Source organism: Myripristis murdjan, chromosome 13 (assembly GCF_902150065.1).
Source record: "Myripristis murdjan chromosome 13, fMyrMur1.1, whole genome shotgun sequence".
NCBI classification, from domain to species: Eukaryota; Metazoa; Chordata; class Actinopteri; order Holocentriformes; family Holocentridae; genus Myripristis; species Myripristis murdjan.
The window spans coordinates 6,612,016-6,633,064 of record NC_043992.1 but is presented as its reverse complement, the minus strand read 5'-3'; the positions used below and the strand labels follow the sequence as shown (position 1 = coordinate 6,633,064).

The 21,049-nt window shown below is 42.9% G+C and overlaps 4 non-coding genes across 4 annotated transcripts; 2 read left to right on the top strand and 2 right to left on the bottom strand.

Moving 5' to 3' along the window:
- Window positions 1–1,013: 1,013 nt before the first annotated feature.
- trnar-ucu (transfer RNA arginine (anticodon UCU)) lies at window positions 1,014–1,105 on the top strand. The gene is given in 2 exon segments: window positions 1,014–1,050; window positions 1,070–1,105. It is a non-coding gene; the product is annotated as a tRNA-Arg (tRNA).
- Window positions 1,106–15,651: 14,546 nt separating this feature from the next.
- On the bottom strand, window positions 15,652–15,723 carry trnap-agg (transfer RNA proline (anticodon AGG)). The gene has a single exon. It is a non-coding gene; the product is annotated as a tRNA-Pro (tRNA).
- A 488-nt stretch (window positions 15,724–16,211) lies between these two features.
- On the bottom strand, window positions 16,212–16,283 carry trnap-ugg (transfer RNA proline (anticodon UGG)). Its single transcript has one exon. It is a non-coding gene; the product is annotated as a tRNA-Pro (tRNA).
- A 447-nt stretch (window positions 16,284–16,730) lies between these two features.
- trnar-ucu (transfer RNA arginine (anticodon UCU)) lies at window positions 16,731–16,822 on the top strand. The gene is given in 2 exon segments: window positions 16,731–16,767; window positions 16,787–16,822. It is a non-coding gene; the product is annotated as a tRNA-Arg (tRNA).
- The last annotated feature ends 4,227 nt before the right edge of the window (window positions 16,823–21,049 follow it).

Here is a 21,049-nt window from a genome sequence, read left to right as displayed (position 1 = left end):
TTTCATGCTTTTCAATTGTACAGACAGCAGGAGGAGGCAACGAGAGAGAGAGAGAGAGAGAAAGAGACAAAGAAAAGAAGGAAAAGAGAGAAAAATGAGAGAAACGAGACGATGAGAGAAAGTCATGAGTCAGTCAAACCCGCGACATTTGGGATACGTGGCAGCGACTGAATACCTGCCATATTTTGTGGCGATGTCGTGTGATCTGCTCCACTTAAAGAGCGATCAAACAGCGGCTTCCACTGATGGAAAGCTCAGCTGTGCTTTTTTCTTGAGACTCGACTCTTTGGAGCTCAGCTCTCAACTTTGAATGGAGAAGATTTTTCTTCTCAGGGGTTCATTTTGCTGAATGCTAAAGATCTATAAATCTAAAATGTTAAGTTATGTTACAAACTTGATAAAAGGCTGATTAAACATAGGGGAATGCAACTTGTAGGAGAATGGGGTTTATACAGTTTGGCCAGAGGGTGGTGGAAAGGAATCTTCTTTTGGGGAGCGTGGATGTGTTCACCAAATTGCATGGCAATCCACTGATTACATTTCCTGCTATCTTGTGTGCAAATTCAGTATTTTGTCCTGAGGGTGGCGCTAGAGGAGAGTTAGTCATGAGGTCACTGAAGTTGACAGGGTTCTCCATGCTCCCCATTTCATGTCAATGTGACCAATAGCTTTCACGATGTGATGAACAGATGGCTGTGTTATTATGGATCCCACCAGAGTTCTGGGTAAGATATGCCCATAAGTGCTGTGATTAGTCATAAAAATTTGTTGAGCTGTCTCCCATTTGCTAAAATAAGCTTGACATGACTCTGACCTTGACCAAGAGGGCAGAACTCCAGTGAGATTCATAATAACACCAGATGGACAGATGATTGGCCATCATTGGCACCGATAGCTAATGTTAAAAGCCGCTGTGACAGTTTCTCTGAGAGCAGCAAAGACTGAGGCTGAATCAGAAAAGCAACACTCCCAGGGATTAACCACAGAGTCTGATGAGCCACTGTGCAGCCAGTGGCTCTGTGGCGCAATGGATAGCGCATTGGACTTCTAGTCAGAGAAAGTAGCAGTGATTCAAAGGTTGTGGGTTCGAGTCCCACCAGAGTCGTGGTTTTAAAGCAATTATTTGAGGCAGCACAACATCCAGTCGGTGTCCCTTAAGGCAACAGGGAACTCCAAACTGAAGGATCCCGGGCGGCCGACACCTGGCCGCACCTGGCTGCTGACCTGAACCTCACACACAGTTAACTCACCGGTCATGTCTGGGCTCCACGTGTGTGTGTGTGTGTGTGTGTGCTGGATCGGCCTGCAGCTCATATGAAGTCATCACTGCTCGCTCTGATATTCCATCTCTAATAACCAACCACATTTCCACTGCTAATGACACGACGGCACTCATTTTGGCTCTGTTTCCTTTGTTATTACCGGCTATCTGAGAAACCAACAAGAGCAGGACGTGCCTGTGTGTGTGTGTGTGTGTGTGTGTGTGTGTGTGTGTGTGTGTGTGTGTGTGTGTGTGCGCAGCGAATGCAGCAGAAACTAGAAGTGATTCCACATGAGGAGAGAGAGAGAGAGAGAGAGAGAGAGAGAGAGAGAGAGAGAGAGAGTGTGTGTGTGTGTGTGTGTGTGTGTGTGTGTGTTAAACAGTGCAGGTGGGTTTTAAAAGCTGGACAGACACACTGAGAGAGAGACATAGAAAATATAAGGAGTGTTTTTTACTCTTTGAAGGCCCATATCTTTTTCCTATATTTTTTCCTATAATTACTGTATATTCCTGTTAATTTTTTCCATCACTGTTACTTTCAATCATAAGTAACTGAAATCAAAGCTCCTCATGTTTTCACAGGTGAGAAAAAAAAAAAAACCTGCTGCACTGATTGATTTAATTCACAGATTTAAAAAAACTTGCTGCTGTGCTGTTTTTCTTGACACAGTTTGTTAACCAGCTCACAACTCGAATGATGAAATTAAATGAAATTAAATGAAATTAATCAAACCAAGTCAAGTTAGATCAAGTAAAGTCGAGTTGAGTCGGGTCGGGTCGGGTCGGGTCGGGTCGGGTCAAGCTGCATGGTGTTGTTGTCAGTCTGTTGATTGACACCACGTCCTCAAACTAAATGATGGTGATTATTCCAGATCATCAGGAGCTGAAGTGTGTGTCAGATTATATGAAGCTCTCTGACACTGCAGGACCTTCAGGCTGCCGGGCAGCTGGAGGATGAACTGAGCTCAAGAAACTGGACGTGGAGCCGTCCGTCCATCCATCTGTCCGTCCGTCTGTCCGTCCATCCATCTGTCCGTCCGTCCGTCTGTGTGTCGGTGAAGCAGCAGATAATGTTAATTAGCTCAGAATATTGCTTGTATCATTTGTACTCTGTAATTAGTGAAGCAGGAGATTTTTCAGTTCAGCTGATTACAGAGGAGAGGCTGTATGTGTGTGTGTGTGTGTGTGTGTGTGTGTGTGGCTTTGGCCAAGCCATTTTGTCCTAATCTCTGCGTCTCTTGCCAAGGAGCACTTAGAGCTGTGGCTTGTGGTACGTGTGTGTGTGTGTGTGTGTGTGTGTGTGTGTGTGTGCGTGCGTGCGTGCGCATGCGCGTGTGTGTGTGTGTGGCCAGGCAGTTAGCATTGGCTACAGTATGTTACACATACACACACATACAAAAGGGACAGACATGCAAACGTACACACATGATACACACAAAACACAACAGTGTACAAACAACAAAAAAACACATATGCATGTACTTACACACACACACACACACACACACACACACACGTGTGCGCACACACACACACAGAGGCTGGTTTTGACCTAGATGCTGGTGGCGTTGTGGTTTCTGGATCTCGACTGGGCGAGCAAGCTTCACTACCACAAGCAATGCCTCACCAAGAGAGAGAGGGAGAGAGAGAGAGAGAGAGAGGGAGAGAGAGGGAGAGAGAGAGATGTAAGAAAATGGTAAGAAAAACAAAATTTGGGAGACTATTGAAATGACAGAGAGAGAGATGTAGAGAAAACAGAGGGATGGATGTGAGGAGGAGAAGGGAGGAGTACAGAAGAGAAGATATGGAAGAAAAGAGGTGACAAAGATAAAACCAAGAGAGAGGAGGAGAAAAGAGAAGACATGATGAGAAAGCAGAGGAGGAAAAAGGAAAGTGGAAAACGGTCAGACGACAAGAAAGAGAGGCAAAGAACAGGCAAAGAAGAAAACACATGGAAGATGAGGGGATCAGAGGACGAGGAGGGGATCTGCAGCGTCTCAGATTGAGATGAGAAGCCGACGGGCTCACGCCTCCGGACTGGTCCAGCTGCAGCTGAGGCCCTGGGGGTGTGCTAAGCCCCGCCCCCTTTGGTGATGATGTCACTATAAGACACGCAGAAAATTACCTGAAAATTACCAAAAAATAAATAAATAAATAAATAAATAAATTTTAAAAAATACCTGAAAATTTGCAAAAGGAAAAAATACCAGAACATTAGCAAAAAATACCTGAAATATAGAAAAAGCCAAAAATTACCTGTAAATTAGCAAAAAAAAAAAAAAAAACTGAAAATTGAATTTGAATAAAAATGACTAGAAAACTCGATATGTCTAATTACTAAAATTCTGTATTTAAAGGTCGGGTCAGTGATACTGGATTATGTCAGATTACGTCAGATTACCAGCAGCACAACATGAGGACACTATTACCCAATGCGTGTGCGTGTGTGTGTGTGTGTGTGTGTGTGTGTGCGTGCGTGCATGTGTGTGTGTGTCTGTGTATGTGTGCGTGTGTGCGTGCGTGCATGCGCACCACCTACATTCCAGTGGCGCAAGCAGCCTCTGAATCTTCCTGCTGTCTGAGTTGACAGCTGAAAAGATAATGGCTGCTATTGCATAAACACAGACACACTCACTCACACTCACTCACACACACACACACACACACACAGTATCTTCTAGGAACATGATGTCACAGTAAACGAGAACACAGCAGGTTGCTGCTACATGAAAACCCTCCACGTGTCAACCTCTCTCTCATTCTCTCTCTCTCTCTCTCTCTGTCTCTCTCTCTCTCTGTCTCTGTCTCTCTCTCTCTCTGTCTGTCTCTCTCTGTCTCTCTCCACCTCTCTCTCTCACAGCAACCGTCACCCTGACCTCTGACCTTCACTCTGATAGGTCAATGACCAGGAAGACGACAGGAAGTGACCTCGGGCTTGTGCGGCTGAGGGACGACGGGCCTCCACTTCCTGTCGCAGTCGAGTCTCTCGCCGAGTTCAGAGGTCAGAACGCAGCGCTCAGAGCGGAGTATGACGACAACAACAACAACAACAACAACAACAACAACAACAACAATAATAATACTGGTGACAACAGTAATAGTATAAGTTTAATGTCACTGTAATTTAGTTGGCTGTAAACACAATATGATCTGACTTTCAAATTGTAATAATTATTATTAAAAATTAATAATAATAATTTTTAATTATTAATAATTATTATTATGTTTGTTTGTTTTGTTTTGTTTTTTTTGCTGATTTGCTGAGGCCTTTGTCCCTTCATGATTTTAAAAAGAAATCCAGTGAACCCGTGGTGATTATTCACCAGACATCACCACAACACACAAACGTGTGATTCGGTTTTAATCTCAGCACAAACCAGAATATCTTTTCATTAGATTAGGTGATTTTCATGTATTTGTTTTTTGCTAATTTTCTGATATTTATTTTGCTATTTTGGAAAATTATTTTCTTACTTCATTTTTTTTTTTTTTAGCTTTTTCATTTATTTTATTATTCATTATTATTCATTTATTTATTGTTAATTTCAGCTGTGATTCTCAAGTTTCATAATTATATTCTCAAGTCCATTTTTTTTTTTTTAAAAATGTATGATTATTGTTTGCTCTATCATCACTATAAATGCTGTTGAATATATCATTTTAGGGGCGCTAAACCTTAGATTTGTGTGTGTGTGTGTGTGTGTGTGTGTGTGTGTGTGTGTGTGATGTCATTACTGTTGGAGACTGTGTGATGTGAGAAAAGTGTATGTGAACTGCCACTGAGCTGGCAGACACACTGAGTCACAGCGATGAAGACCATGTGTAAGGCCTGACTCACACACACACACACACACTCAGATTCCCATAGCTCAGCAAAGAGACAGATATATTCTCATGAGGGAAAGAAATGGCTTGATGTTACTTCTATAATGCATTACGTAACTTATCTGACAATGACAGAACTGAGACAAACTCATCTACACAAGAAAATAATCTGTAATCTGTGATAATCTGAAGAGAATAATTTTAGTAAACTGAGATCTGAAATGGAATAAAACACAACATATATAAACTAAATTAAATTAAATTACAGTTTTTTATGATTGCTTACACACTAAGAACATACGCTTAAATTTTTCATGCAAAAGACACCTCGCTCAAAAATGAAAGCATCTGGTTACCATTGGGAAAACACTTATGTTCAAAACATAAAACACATCGGGTAATTAGAAAACCTGAGACACACTCAAGAAAGCACTTACGTAGAAAACTGAACACCAACCAGTCAGGGCCTAAGCTCTACAAACAGACCCCAGGTCAGCCATGTTGAGTACTTTGCGTGGAGACGGTGAGCAAAAGAGGCACAGGAAGACATCGTATGCGATGTGGATGAGATTTTGTAGCTGTACGTAGTTTGATTTTGTTATATTGTTTTATTTTTGCTTTACATACTATGTATGTATGTTTATTTATGTTTGTCAACTCACAAACCCTGGTTTCAAAACAGTAAATCCATCAGCCTCATGAGAGGCACTCTGCCCAGAATAACACATTTTGTTTGCAAAAGGCTCTTACCATGACAAAACATTTCAAACATGCAGCAAAAGCACATTTTGTCACCACCTAATACAACTTGCAGTCCAGCGAGTTAATCCAGCCACTCACTCACTTCATACTCAACACCAAAATGCAACATACCCTTTTCAGTTTTAGCAGGTTCAGCTTTACATTCTCCTGTGTGGATTGCAGTCTTTTTTTTTTTTTTTTTTTTTTGAAAATTTACATAGTTACATATTGTAAAGCAAGTAGCAAAAGCCAGTATTTCCCTCAAACAACTCAACTTCTGCCCAAATGAGTAGATTCCTTCCGTCAGCTCTACTGTACTGTAACACAGCTGACAGCAGAATAGAAAATACAGACATCAGTTTGAACAAGGTTCTCCTGTGAGCTACACATTCAAATGTGAACTTACAGTAAAGAACTGCATCCAAACTCAAAGACTTTGAAGTGAAATTTAACTGTATTGATGGGAAAACTGAAATACGGTAAGTCACATACAGTATTACACAGAAAAACTCAAAGGAGTTGAGAAAAAAAATACAGAATACAATTTATAGGCCCTTTTTTGTAGGTGCATACTGACTGATTGGTGATTTGTGGAAAGGGTAGTGATGCAGGTGCACTAGTGATTTCACAGTGATGCAGGCCATTTCTATCAGCTGTGAGCAGATTTGCTTTGTGTTTAGAGCAAAGCATTTGCAAAATGAGTTCAAGCAATCAAAAAAAAAAAAACTGTAAATGGCCCAGTTTAATACTTATAGGACAACACACACACACACACACACACACACACACACACACAACTCACTCTGTTCCTCACTCTGTTCCTGACTGTCTTCTTTCACTGTGTTCTTATTATGTTTCTCTCTGTGTTCTTCACCCTGTTCTTATTGTCTTTTTCATGATGTTTTTCACTGTATTCTTCAATGTTTTCTAATTACGTTCCTCACTGTGCTCTTATGATCTTCATCACCATGTTCCTATTCTAATGTTCTCTGTTACTGTGTATGTTCTCTGTTCTCCATGAGGCTCTTGGTCAGATCGGGGTTCAGCTCACATCTTCCGCTCTGAGCTTCATTACATTCCATACAGACGTGTCAGCACCTCTGCCGGCTTCCTGGCAATGGCCTTATCACACAGGCATGTTAGCTGAGGTGTGTGTGTGTGTGTGAGTGTGTGTGTGTGTGAGTGAAATCACTACATGGATTAAGTAGGTTTTGTTGAGTCAGCCCCTCGACTGTATAGTCTCAGAAGTGTGAAGTAATTCCATGCGTGTGTGTGTGTGTGTGTGTGTGTGTGTGTGTGTGAATATAAGCATGCGGTCACTGCAGTGTGTGTTGGTCCGTCTGAGAGAGTGAGAGAAAAGGAATATAAGAGAGAAAAAAGAGAACAAAAGAGTTCTACAGTTTCAACCTGGGGGGCAACACACACACACACACATACACACACACACACACACACATTATAACATTATAACACACCCACACATTCACACAGTCATATATCATTAAACACACACACACCCTGACCCCCTGCGGCAGGAATGTCAGTCATTTGAAACCACAAGTGATTGAACACACACACACACACACACTCGCTCACACACAGTCATCCCACCAGGTGTGTGAGGCAGACGCTGAGGAAGAAGCTGATGTCACTCCTGTTTCCAACATGGCTGAACTTGTGAACCTCACACAGAAACACACAGATGCAGCAGAGACAGTGAGGAGGCTGTCAGTCACACGGCGGTGACGCAGGCTGGGAGTCTACCTGCTGACGTGAAGCAGCTTTTTGGGTCAGACATGTTGACGTTTTTATTTGGTTTGCAGAAACGTAAAACAGTAACATTTGATTCTGGCTACTAACAATTAGCCACAGTAGCTAATGACGGTGGGAAAAAAATGATTCACTTAAACATAAATATTCTTTTTTTTTATGATTTTTTTAATCAACTTTTGGATTCGTGAATCAATTTAAAGTAACAATATTTATCATGTAAAACTCGGGGTCCCTTGACCTCTGACCTCCAGATGTGTGAATGAAAATGGGTTCTCTGGGCAGCCAGGCTGAGGAAGTTTCACATGAATGACGACCGTATGATTCACCATCGAAGTCCAAATTACGGGATTTCACTTAAACATAACAAAATGAAACTATCACCTGGAAAATAAAACAGCTAACAAGACGAGAACTTGTTTTTCAGTTGCACTGTGTGTGTGTGTGTGTGTGTGTGTGCGTGCCAGTAGTCACTACCTCAGTCTCAAGAATATGACCGGGGGGACACCTGACGGGTCGCCATGGTTACAGCTAAGACAGTAATGACAGGGCTGTTGGTCACCACGGCAGCCAGGTGAACTGCGATGTGATTGGCCGGGACGATCAGACAGGTTAAATGTTTTGCCTGTGGCGTGTAATCACATCTGAACAGATTACAGAGCAGTGTGTGTGTGTGTGAGTGTGTGTGTGTGTGTGTGCGGCAGGCACATAATGGTTCGATGATCACAAAGCTAACACAGCAAGCAAGACTCATAGTGTGTGTGTGTGTGTGTGTGTCTCACAGGAGACACAGACAGGTTAATGTGAAGGCAGAAATCACAAAGCACTTTTGTCTCTGTCTGGGAACACACACACAAGACAAACACACAGACACACAGGAATGTGTGTGTGTTGTCATCAAAGTCACTGCTGTGCCACACACATTATTAATATCTATTATGAATAATAATTATTGTCTGTGTGTGTGTGTGTCTGACGTAGCTACATTTTCAGGGACAAATTTAAGACTAGAACTGTGTGTGTGTGTGTGTGTGTGTGTGTGTGTGTGTGTGTGTGTGTGTTTGTGTGTGTGAGAGAGTGTGTGGGTGTGTGTGTGTGAGTGAGTGCGTGCGTGCGTGCATGTGTGTCTGTGTGTGTGTGTGAGAGAGAGAGTTTTTAGCATCAATCAAAAGTGACATCATGCCCATTCAAACAAACTGTATCATTTAATTTGGCAACACTTGTCCATATGAATGAAGCAAACGGTGTGTTGGCATTTAAATTCATGAACTTAACGACTTAAAGGAATAAAGCAGCTCTGGAAAGATGGTCTCTGATGCAGATATTTTTGAAAGTGTTGCTCTGGCCTGTGGTGTTTGTCTCCTTCCTTTGGTCTGGCCTCATTAAAAACCTGTGTTGTATGTTTTTCACACGGTGAAGTCGCCGTCTGAGCAACGACATCCGGCGGCTGTGTCGCTCTGTCGCTCTGCGCTCAGACGGCTGTCTCACCCCGCTGGGACAAAACCTGGAGGTCAAATCTGTGTTTGGTCAGAGCTGCTAGGTCATCAGGCTTTCCTTTAACTCAGTGGCTCTCAGACTTTTTTCAATAAAATATTTGAAATATGTTTTTTCAGCCAAGTTCCACCTGACCAGGGCAAAAAAACATATTAAAAAATCCTTTATGTGTAGGTTCAAACCAGCTCCTCCAGTGTGAAACAACAACCTGATACTGAGCTGTTTCTTCTTCTTCTTCTTCTTCTTCTTCCTCCTTGTTTCCAGCTGTCCAGTCAGTTTCCAGCTGTATCGCTGCTACGCTTCAACCACTGATCCACTCTCTGGATTTGTTTTGTCTCATCTTCCCGCTCAGAGTGAACAAACGTCCTCGCTCAACGACCACAGCAGCAGATTTAAACCACACACACACATCTGACACCTTCAGGGAACCCAGAGGGAGAACTGAAGATAGCATGTGATTTATCAAACTCACATTTACATGTTTTATTCAACTTATTATAGAATGGGCTAATTATTTGTAGCAATTATGCCTGACTGATATTTTTTTAAAATTCCTATTCAACAAAATCTTTTGAGATGAGATTTTGAATGTTTGTCCTGTGCACTCCAGTCTCCGCCACATTTTCCACGTCAACAAACCTTTTATGAACTCCTGCAGGAGCTACAGATTTCACAGCAGAGAGTCAAAATGAGAGTTTGTGGTTGAAGCAGCCGCCTTATAATGTTCTACTTCTGCAGCGAACAAAGTCCTCAACACTCACAAACCACACAGCTGATAATTGGCTGTGGAAAGCAAAACGTTTCCCCGCTTAGGGACTATTTTCCCCGGCGGAGGAGGAGGAGGAGGAGGGAGCGTTTCAGTGTGAAAAAGTCCTGAAAACACAACAGTGCTGCTGCTTTTAGGAAAACTCATGTGGAGGACTTTATTCTGCTGATGGAAAACTGGAGTGAAGAAAGTGTGAAGGCTCTGAAAGTTCATGTTCATATCGTAGTGGAATCAATGGAAACCAGCGGCTGGAGGAAAGAGAGGAGAAATGATGCGAGATATTTCCCCCGGTGGAGCGAGCTGTTTAACACAGATATATGTGCATGCAAACACACCCCAGTACAGAAATGTTCACACACATGCGCGCACATGAGCCAACACACACACACACACACACACGCGCACTTCAAAGTTGAATGGGATCTTTTTTTCCCTTCGGGACTGAAATAAGAAGGTTAATAAGCTCTTTCTCTAAGATAGCTGTGAAGAGTGTGCGTGTGTGTGTGTGTGTGTGTGTGTGTGTAAGATCCTCCCTCACACACCCAGACATACCTTTCTTAAAACCTAATTTCTCTTTACAATTAATGTTTTTCAATGCGCTGGTGTCAGGCTGTTAGTCTGGCTGCTCCACGGGGAGCTTTTATTTTGAAAGAGAATCAGACGGGAAAATACCTGGACCAGATTCATCAACAGAAGAAGAATATCTTCAGCATTTTTTTTTTTTTTTGCTAACCCTTACCCCCATGTCTGCACCGAGGCCTGGGGGGTAAAACTTCCCCACAATCCTCCTGGTTTTATGAGCGTGTTGCAGTTCTGTTAAATGTCAGGCTAAATATAATCCCCTCTGCATTTCTGACTTTTATTATCGGAGCGGTGGAGAGATGGTTTTATGCTCAGAACTTTCCCCGACATGAATTCATCTGGCAGAATTGAGACGCATTTGCAACGTGGTCGGCTGAGAGACGGTAGAGGCGGTCGCTGGTTTGAATCCCTGGAGAAGCAGCGTGGGTGAACGCTCTCCTCCACAAGGCCTGCTGAGCCTGGAAAAGGCAGGATAATTCTCCAGTGAGCGGGAGTCAGTCGTGTTTCTCAGTGTTTTAATCTGCACAGCGACGGCAACATGAACATGACGGAGCCGCTCTGATTAAAACACCTGAGACCTGCACGTCCTCGCCTCGCTCAGCCCGGTGTGTCCTGCCTCTCCTCACCGGGACCGTCTGATTAAAAAGCAGAAATACCCCCAAAATAATCTCAAATCTAAATGGACTGTATTCCTGTAGCGCTTTCCTAGTCTACTGACCTCAAGGCGCTTTGCCTCACATTCACACACTGATGGCAGAGGCTGCCATGAAAGGTGCCTAACTGTCCATCAGGAGTGCTGAGGGGTTCAGTGTCTTGCTCAAGGACACTTTGACACACTTTGGATAGGAGGAGCGGGAGAACCGGGAACCCTCCGATTACCAAAAAACCCTAAACACAGGGAACCAATTAGAGAGTGGATACGCGACCTGAGCCCGTCAGGACCCGTCTGGTTGGGACAGGTTCGGACAAAAATTCAGAAATTAAGTTCACATCCGTGTTATTTTAATGAAGTCTGTTCTGGGCATCTTCCTGGAGTTTACATGATGACACTGAAGGCGACACGTAGGCTATTTCAGGCGGTAAATATAACCTCAAGATGGAGGATGAGCTGAATCTGGAGTCTGGGTCGGGTTCAGACAAAAATACATGGCCTGATCTGCTCTCTAGAACAAAAATGAGGATTATTCGTTCCACAGGAGCTCAAATGTGCGTCTGTGCAACTGAAGTTAAAAACTCAATTATCGAATCAAAAGAGCAGCCATCAGGGGAGCGCCGGTGGTCTGTCTGGTAGAGCGCGTCCCAGGTGTCCTGATCACAGCGTCCCGGGTCCGAATCCGAGCCCAGGCCCTCTGCTGCAGGCCGTCCTGTCTCTCTCCTCACCGTCACTGTCTAATAAAGCAGAGATGCTAAAAGAAAAGAGCAGCTATCAGCTCAAATATTGATATATTGATTGATTGTACTGATATAACGCAGTGGCAGAGAGTTTATCTGCTGAAGGCAAAGAAAATCACCACCTTGGAGGAAACCTCTATATTTCCACATGACATTAATGTTGAGAACAAACTGGGTTTTAGGAAGCAACATAGAAGTAAAGATTATTATGATAATTAATAATTATTATGATTATTATATCATTACCTTTAGGGAAATCCATCTGTCTGTCTCTCTGCTACCTAGGAGTTTTTGTGTCTATCCTTCCGGCAAATTGTCTGTCTGTCTGTCTGAGTGACTGGCTGTCTGTCTTCCTGTCTGTCTGTCTGTCTTCTTGTCTCTCTGTCTGTCTGAGTGACTGGCTGATTATCTGTCTGTCTTCCTGTCTGTCTGTCACATCAGAGTAATTTCCTCTGTGGCTTAGTCATGGGGTGAAAGAGGTCAGACTGGGCACACAAACACACACACACACACACACACACACACACACATACACCAACACACACACACACACACACACACACACCAACACACACACTATTTTAAATTCTGAACTATTTTCCATCTGAGTAGTTTAATAATTCTCAGGCTCTTTTTGGAAAACAACCTCCAACTCAGCGTGAATCTCTCTCTCTCTCTCTCTCTCTCTCTCTCTCTCTCTCTCTCTCTCTCTCTCTGTTGCTCCTTCATTCTTTCTTTCTCTCTTTTCTTTCTCTTCACTCTCTTATCTTTTATTTTCTCTCTCTCTCCTTTTTAAGTCTGACCCGCCACCAAAATGCCACCAGACGACCCATTTATAGAGAGAGAGAGAGAGAGAGAAAGAGAGAGAGAGAGAGAGGTGGAGGTCGTTTGGTGTCGTGGGAACAACTCTAAAAACGACACCCCTCCCCTCACACACTCACACACACACACACACACACACACACACTGAGCTCCACAACTGCTTTCAATTTGAGGCGAGGTCAGTCGTATTTCAGTCCCTCCTCCTCGAGCTCACATCCTCTCTGTCCCGCTCATCCAACACACACACACACACACACACACACACACACACACACACAGTGGTGCATCATATTTCTCCATTTATATTTCCTAGTTTTTGATTTGATCACATGCCCTCACACAAACCTCCAGTTAAAGAATGATCGGTTTGGTATTTTGTTTTCGATCTAAGCTGTATTGCGATGTCGGTTTCCACGGTGACGTCACCCGACTAATGTGAGATTTCCCAGTAAGAAAAAAAAAAAAATGGGTTTCAAGCGATGTAACTGTCACCGCCCACATGCTTCCGTGTGTCCTTTACGTCATCATTACGGATCTTCAGCGGTAAATCCACTAGAGGGCAGTGCAGAGTCCACGGTTTCTGGCACCAACCAACATGGCGGCGGTGGAGGAGGTTGTGACGATGGAGCTGCTGCAAAGAGGCAGGAGTGTAGGCGGCGCTGTAGACGGCGGTCTGAGAGGTCATTAAACACATCACATCTGTAATATTAGCGATTTTTAACATTTCGTCTTCTGTCCGGTGCTCTGAGCACAAACATGGAGGAAACGAACGCAGAGAACAGACAGAAGGCCCCGTCTGTATCCGGAGTATAGTTACAGTTAATGCATGAAATTAATTAAAATCGTCATATGCTGCTAAAGTTTTTGCTTATCGGCAGCTACTTCACAGCCTCTCGGGCTAACATGACCTAATTAGATGTGAGCTAAGTTAATCCTAATTATCTGCGTTATTGTTGAAAAATGTTTCCTGTCACAGCTGAGGGAGAGACGCTGCTTTACTGCACAGGCCCTCTGCAGTAAAACAACACGCACTGTCACAATGTCCACACACACATTCACAGCAACTGAATAACTCTAGGAATATTACAGAAATATTATAGGAATATTACAGGTGACAGTGTGAATGAAAACCTGAAATGAATAAGTAATTTAAGTAAGTAAGAAAATAAATGAATACATAAATAAATAAGGAAAGGAGAAAAACAAAAGAAAACGAGAAGAGGAAGAGGAGGTGGGAGGAAGAAAGAGTGGAGGAAGAGAGAAGGTGAGAAAAGGGAGGAGGAGTGAGTGAGTGAGTCCGCCTGGAGAGAGTGGTGAGTGATGGAGGGGCACCACACACACACACACACACACGCTCGGTTGGGATTAAGTCATGGCAGAGGCATGCTGAGCATCCTTCACTCTGTCTGGGGGAGAGGACGGGAGGAGAGAGGAGATGAAAAAAGAGAAAGGAAGAGGGGATGAGGAAGACAGGCAGAGACAGAGGGAAAAAAACGAGGAAAGGAAATAAGGAAAGGAAATAAGGAAATGACACTGTGTCTTGGATAGAAACTAGTTGAGGCATGATGTGGTGATGTTTTATCACTGTGTGCTTTACTGTTTTAGGAAAAAGTCCCGCTGACTCACCGCATAACCCCCTGTGTGTGTGTGTGTGTGTGTGTGTGTGTGTGTGTGTGTGTGTAGTTCCATATCTTGGAAGTGAGCTAATCACTGAGTCTTCAGGGTCTAATTTTAGAGCTCTGTGTGTTTTATTGCAACACCAAGGACACAGCCTACACACACACACACACACATATATATATATACACATATATACAGATAAGGCACACACACACACACACACACACACACACACACACATACATCCTTTTCTTCTTTGCCCTTTTTTCTCTACTACATACGTACACTTTCCGTCAATATCACACAGAAACACTCAGACATAAAGACATAAATACTCTCTCCCTTTCATACTCTCTTTCTCTCTCTCTCTCTCCTTGTACGTCACACACACACACACACACTGCAGATGTTTCCTATGGGTCCAGGGGGACAGAGTCGGGTTGCAAGCGGCCAGCTGGGCTGAAACAGCGACACGTTCATAAAGACAGAGCAAACTGGATTTACACAACACACACATATAACACGCACAACACACATATAATACACACATATAACACACATGTAATACACATATAACACACATGTAATACACATATAACACACATATAAGACACATGTAACACACACATTACGGTGGAAAATGCAGCCGTGTTGTCCCTGCCCTCATGCTCTGAGCAGCCCAGTAAGAACACCTGCACAGCGTCTACAGGTGGGCAGGAATCGAACCAGCGGCTGTCCTGCCTCAGTGTTGGTGGTGTAGTGGAAAGTATAGCTGCTTGCCAAGCAGGTGACCCGCGTTTGATTCCTGACCAATGCAAAGTCTTGTGAGCATGTTGTACCCAAACCTTTGGGCGACTGGACGCGGCGGCTGTGTTTTCTTACACTTGTGTCAAGAAGCAAAGCGTGACAGCAAATGGTCAGGTCATCTGAGCTCATGCATAGATTCTTTTTCAAAACGTGATGCTCAGGGTTTGCAACGTTTTTCTCGATGGCATTCGTGCTTTGGTGGACACAGAGCACTCGCGCTGCCCAAAAACATCACCTCTCGCACCCTAAGCGAGAATCATACCCCTAGACCAACGAGCCGGCCATGGTGCCTTTTCTTCTGCCTCGTCAGCTAGATCTGGTGCCATGAGAGCGCTTTCTAAAAATACTCAACAGAAGGAGCTGTACATGGCGACGCCATCAGAATGGCCGAGCGGTCAAAGGTGCTGCGTTCAGGTCGCAGTCTCCCGGGGAGGTATGGGTTTGAATCCCAATTCTGACACTGGAAAGCCCGTTTTCAACATTTTGTTCGATGGCATTTGTGCTTTGGTGGACACAGAGCACTCGGGCTGCCCAAAACCATCAGACCAGGGAACAAGGTTCTTGATAGAAAGGGCTCGTCCGGGATTTGAACCCGGGACCTCTCGCACCCTAAGCGAGAATCATACCCCTAGACCAACGAGCCAACTGAGGTGCCTCAAGGCGCGGGTTTGAATCCCAATTCTGACACTGGAAAGCCAGTTTTCAACATCTTGCTCGACAATGGAAAGCCGCCTGTTCTCTTGCACATCACTTGTTACCATGAAGTGGAAGTTTTCACGGCAATCCTCCAGGGGCCTTGAGTCGTGAACAGACAGCTGAAGGGAATCAGTTCATGCTTGAAATTAACGGTGAAGAAAATCACCTTGAAGTGCCGCACGCTTTAAAGTTCCACCAGCATGTGGACAAACACTCTCACTCCAAGCTAAAGACTGTTCACGATTTACAGTTTGCCAAGAAGTCTTTTAAATAAACCCATGGCATCCATCCACCTCATTTTCCCCTTCCAAACAAACGGTGCAGCAGGCCTTCGCTGGCTTCCTGGAAAGTAGCCATCCTTTGGAGGGAAAGCTCATCAGGGACCTGTGGCACACCCCTTTCCACAAATCAGCAAATCTATGGATATCTATGGACGGGCTCGTCCGGGATTTGAACCCGGGACCTCTCGCACCCAAAGCGAGAATCATACCCCTAGACCAACGAGCCTGGGCACCCTATCTCCTCTGTCTGTCAGAGGCAGCGTGGGTATTAAACAGACGTTAACGTTACGGCAGCATATGTAGCTTTGTCTGCAGTCAGCACTCATTGAACATTTTGCTGGATGGCATTGGTGTTATAGTTGACACAGAGCACTGGGGGCTGCCCAATGCCATCAGACAAGGTACAAGGTTCTTGCTGGCAAGGGCTTGTCCAGGGACCCGGGACCTTTCGCACCCTAAGCGGGAATCATACCTCTAGACCAGCAAGCCAGTCGAGGGGCTTGCTTCTGCCTCATCAACTAGATCTGGTGCCATGAAAGCGCTTTCTAATTTATATGAAAAGTGCTGTAAGTGAAATAAAGTTTGATTGATTGAACAGAGGCTGGCCTTAATTAGCATGTTTACATGAGCGTCTGCCTTGCTAGCTAGCAGTTTGTTCAAGACACCACCATGTGGCTCTGTGGCGCAATGGATAGCGCATTGGACTTCTAGCCAAACACAAGAGCAGTGATTCAAAGGTTGTGGGTTCGAGTCCCACCAGAGTCGCAGTTTTAAAGTGAAGAGTTGAGGCAGTTTGTTCACAGTAAACAAAACTGCAGGAATGCATCAAGAAACCCAAATTAAACAATAATGCACAAACGAAAATGAGCACCTTGTGATAAAATTAACTTTAAAAAATGAGCGAACTGGGAAACCTCACAGGTCTCTGGCTGGTCTGATGTGGTGAGAGCCTGTTGCCGTGAAAAGAGCACAGGACATCAACACTTCACAGCGTGAGGACGAGTCGGTGTTTTTAGATAAATAAGGATGGACGGGGGGACGCAGGGGCCCCATACCTGTGTTTGTACTGGGCCCCAAAATCACCCAGTCCGCCCCTGAGGGAGTCACAGATAAAACCACTTATAACTATAACACTTGCATGCTGTTTGGTTTGCTGGTGTGTTTTTGCGTTTCGTCCAGAACATCACATGTCTCTGCATCATGCATGTTGTTATAATCCATGTGTGTTGTGTGTTTCGTGTGTTTTACAGTGAAATCTTCTAACTTTGCAGAGCAGAATCTGATTATCTGACTCAGTGACTTTTACACACTTTGCCTCCTAAAAATTCCGCGTGTATTTTAAAGATAAAAGCGGAGTTTATTTTGATTTACACACTGTAATTTGAATACGACCGCCATGAGCCATAATTAGCTTTTATTATAAGTTGCTTAAAGTAATGTCATGCCTGTAATCTCCCAATCGGAACGCCTCCTCGCCTCCCTCCGGCCGCGCAGGACCAAACCAGCCGGCACACTATATTCAGTCCATTAGATCATGACTGTGTGCAGCCAGTTTCCAGCCACTGACTCCGTCTGCTGATGATGACACAGGCAGGGAGGGAGTTGCTGGTTCAAATCCCTCAACTGTTTGGTTTAATACATGAATGTGTGAAAGCCTTGTAACTTGTCCCATATTTTAACTCAAAGGAACACTCACAACGACTTGAGCTGCTGGAAGTTTTTTTTTTTTTTTTTTTTTTCACTTTGACGGAGCCACGTTAACGACTCCCATACACTTCAAGTGTTTATGCTAAGCTAAGAGGAAATGCTACTCATAGGAACTGAACCACTGGCTGTACAGAGATGGAAATGGTGTCCAGCATCTGGTCTCAGACTGGGGACGTCGGGGAAAGGAAAAGGGTTTTTTGCCCACAATATCCCTGCAGCAGTGTGATGTGTTATTTATTTATTTGTATATCTATTTATTTATTTATGTATTTTGCATTTCTGTTACTTTTTTATTGGTGGCCTGTCATTAAACCAAACCTTAGAAATGTTTTTAGTTTATAAGACGAACCAGCTGATTCCTGCAGACTGGAGGACAGAACCAGACAGACTGTTCTGTGTCGTGGTGATGATGATGATGATGATGATGATGGCTTTCTTTCACCTTCTTTCATTTTCATTTGTTGACACTTAAATCTTTTTGTCACCTTTAACCCCTCCCGCCTGTTGCATGTGTTTGCTGCTGCTGATGTGAGTGGCTCTGCTGTCGTCTGCCGCCACCTGCAGGATGTCAGCAGAGCTGCAGTCAGAGCAGGAAACACTGAGCAGAGCTCACTTCATCTCATCTCATCTTTTATTATCATCATTATAATGACAGTAAAACTTTATTTATACAGTGCCTTTAAAAACAGAGTGGACAAAGTGCACAGCAAAGCAGAAAAATCAGAGAGAAAAACAACAACAACGACCAAACAAGAGCAAAACAACATGAAGAGAGGGGAAAACAGAAGATGCACAAAACAGAAGGATGTTGAGAGATAGACAGTTAAATAGATAAAAGGAAGTAGAAAAATAATGATCATAGTAACAATAACAATACACAAAAATAGATAAATTGAACAAATTAAGTAAGTAATACCACAACTACAAGAATAGAAGCAGTAATAAATAATAAAATAAATAAAGAAATGAATAAAAATAATCCAACAACAGCTAAACAGGCCAAAGTCATCAGTTTCCAACAGCAGTTATGACACTTATTCCTTCATAAATTTGCCACCGTAGGCCGTTACAGAATAAAAGCGCAGAAACATTGAAAAATATGAAGCTAAAATCAGCAACAAATGATCCCCTAGTTTTTCTATAACTTACAAAACTTAGATTTGATTTCTGGCTGTAAAATATACAGTAAAAATGAATGTGGGATATATTTATACCATCTGTGTATAATGGCTCCATTAACGGCTGAACCTTTTTATCTGATGTTTTATTCATTATTGTCACTGCTCTCTGTGATTTTATTGATTATTGATCTGCTTTTTGTTGTGAAGCGCTCTGTGGATTGAAAAGTCATCGGTGTGACTCTCCCTCCTGCTGGCTGTCAGTGTTGGTGTAACGCTGTTTGTGAACAGAAGGGGGCGCTTCCTGCTCATGTTTAAAGCCTCACATAGGCACTTTGGATTCACTCTTTAAATGGAAATAAAATTTGTTTGTGTTTCATTCTTGTCTCAGAAAGACCTTCATTTATCTGTGGAGTCGCATTAAAGTCAAATTTCACATTTCAACACGTTTCTGAAGTTTGAAAAGACTTTTTGCTCAGTGGCTGAGAGAAAGCCGTCCCAAACCCGAACCCGAGCCGTAACAGCTCCTGAATCACACACACTGGCACAGATACAGAATGTGTATGCCGTGGTCGTACAATATGGAAAAAAATGTTCTATGTTTGAAATTATAATTATAATAAATTACTTGAGGAACAATTTAAAGGAAACTCAGAGTTTAAGGGGTTAAAAATGTTGTGATCTGTACATTTTTGCTTTTTTTTTTTTGTAAAAAAAAAACATGCTGTGCACATTAAATGAATAGCAACAAATTCCAGATTTAATTTCTTTTTAAAAAATTGTCAGAGGCTTCAATTAATACTCTTGTTTCAAAGAAAAAAAATTTCTAGCAATTATGTGATAGTTCAGGCTTCACAGGGTTAAGGAAGTAATTAATGTTGGTGTTTATTCCTTATTATTATTTTTCTCACCGAAGCTTTAAAACAGAATCAACTGAACCGACGCAGAAGAGAGGAAACCATCACACATCATTTTCCTGTTCGCTCGTCATTTATCCATCTATCATTTTCATGTTCACGACATCAGCTCAGAAAACTTTGAAGGAAGACAAACCTGCAGGACTGTCCCTTTAACATGAGACAGAAACAGAGACAGAAAAAAAAAAAAAAACGTTTTTCCAAATGCAAATATTTATTGAAAATCATATACAAACACTGCAAGACATCAACATACAGATACAAAACACAGGAACACAGGGTGAGGGAGCTGCAAAGGCCAGAGGGGTGTGTGTGTGTGTTGTTATGTAATATATAAGAGGGAGCAGAGTGGGGGAGGAGAAGGCAGAGACTCGGTTTCTGTGTTTCTGAAGGAAGATGTTTCATGTCAAAGAGAATAAAATAAAGACACACAGATTAAAAAAAAAAAAAAAAAAAAAAAAAAAACACCTGCATGCTGCAAAGCTGTGTGTGTTTTACTGTGGCTGTGAAAAAAAAAAAAAAAAAAAAAAAAAAACTTATGAAAAGTGATGCAAACCTGAGCAGGCATTTACTGATCATGTTACCTAAACGCAACAAGTACAGTTACTTAGTTTTATCTTCACTGTTCAAAGGTAGTTTTTCTTCAAAGGTAAAACTCATGTTGTCGATCCCAGTGGCTGATCTGCCTCGTTTTGCCCTGATTCAGCAGATTTACACTTGTTCCCAGAAAAAAAAAATTAAAAAATAAAAATAAATAAAAATAAAGATAAAACAAGTGAAACTGCCTGGATACAAGTGGCATTCTTTTTTTTTTTTTTTTTTACCTTGTTTGAAGAAAACCAAGATTTGAACCCTGGAGATGAGACTGAAGGACTTTTTAAAGTCCCGTCCCAGTTCCTCTGCATGTCCACAGTTTTCTCTCCAGAATGTTCCTCTGATCTCCTCCCAAAGCGAGCAGTGGGATTTTAGAGCTGCCACATCATTTCTCCTCCCTTTCCTCCAGCCGCTGGTTTCCATTCATTCCACTACGATATGAACATGAACTTTCAGAGCCTTCACACTTTCTTCACTCCAGTTTTCCATCAGCAGAATAAAGTCCTCCACATGAGTTTTCCTAAAAGCAGCAGCACTGTTGTGTTTTCAGGACTTTTTCACACTGAAACGCTCCCTCTTCCTCCTCCGCCAGGGAAAATAGTCCCTGAGCGGGGAAACATTTTGCTTTCCACAGCCAATTATCAGCTGTGTGGTTT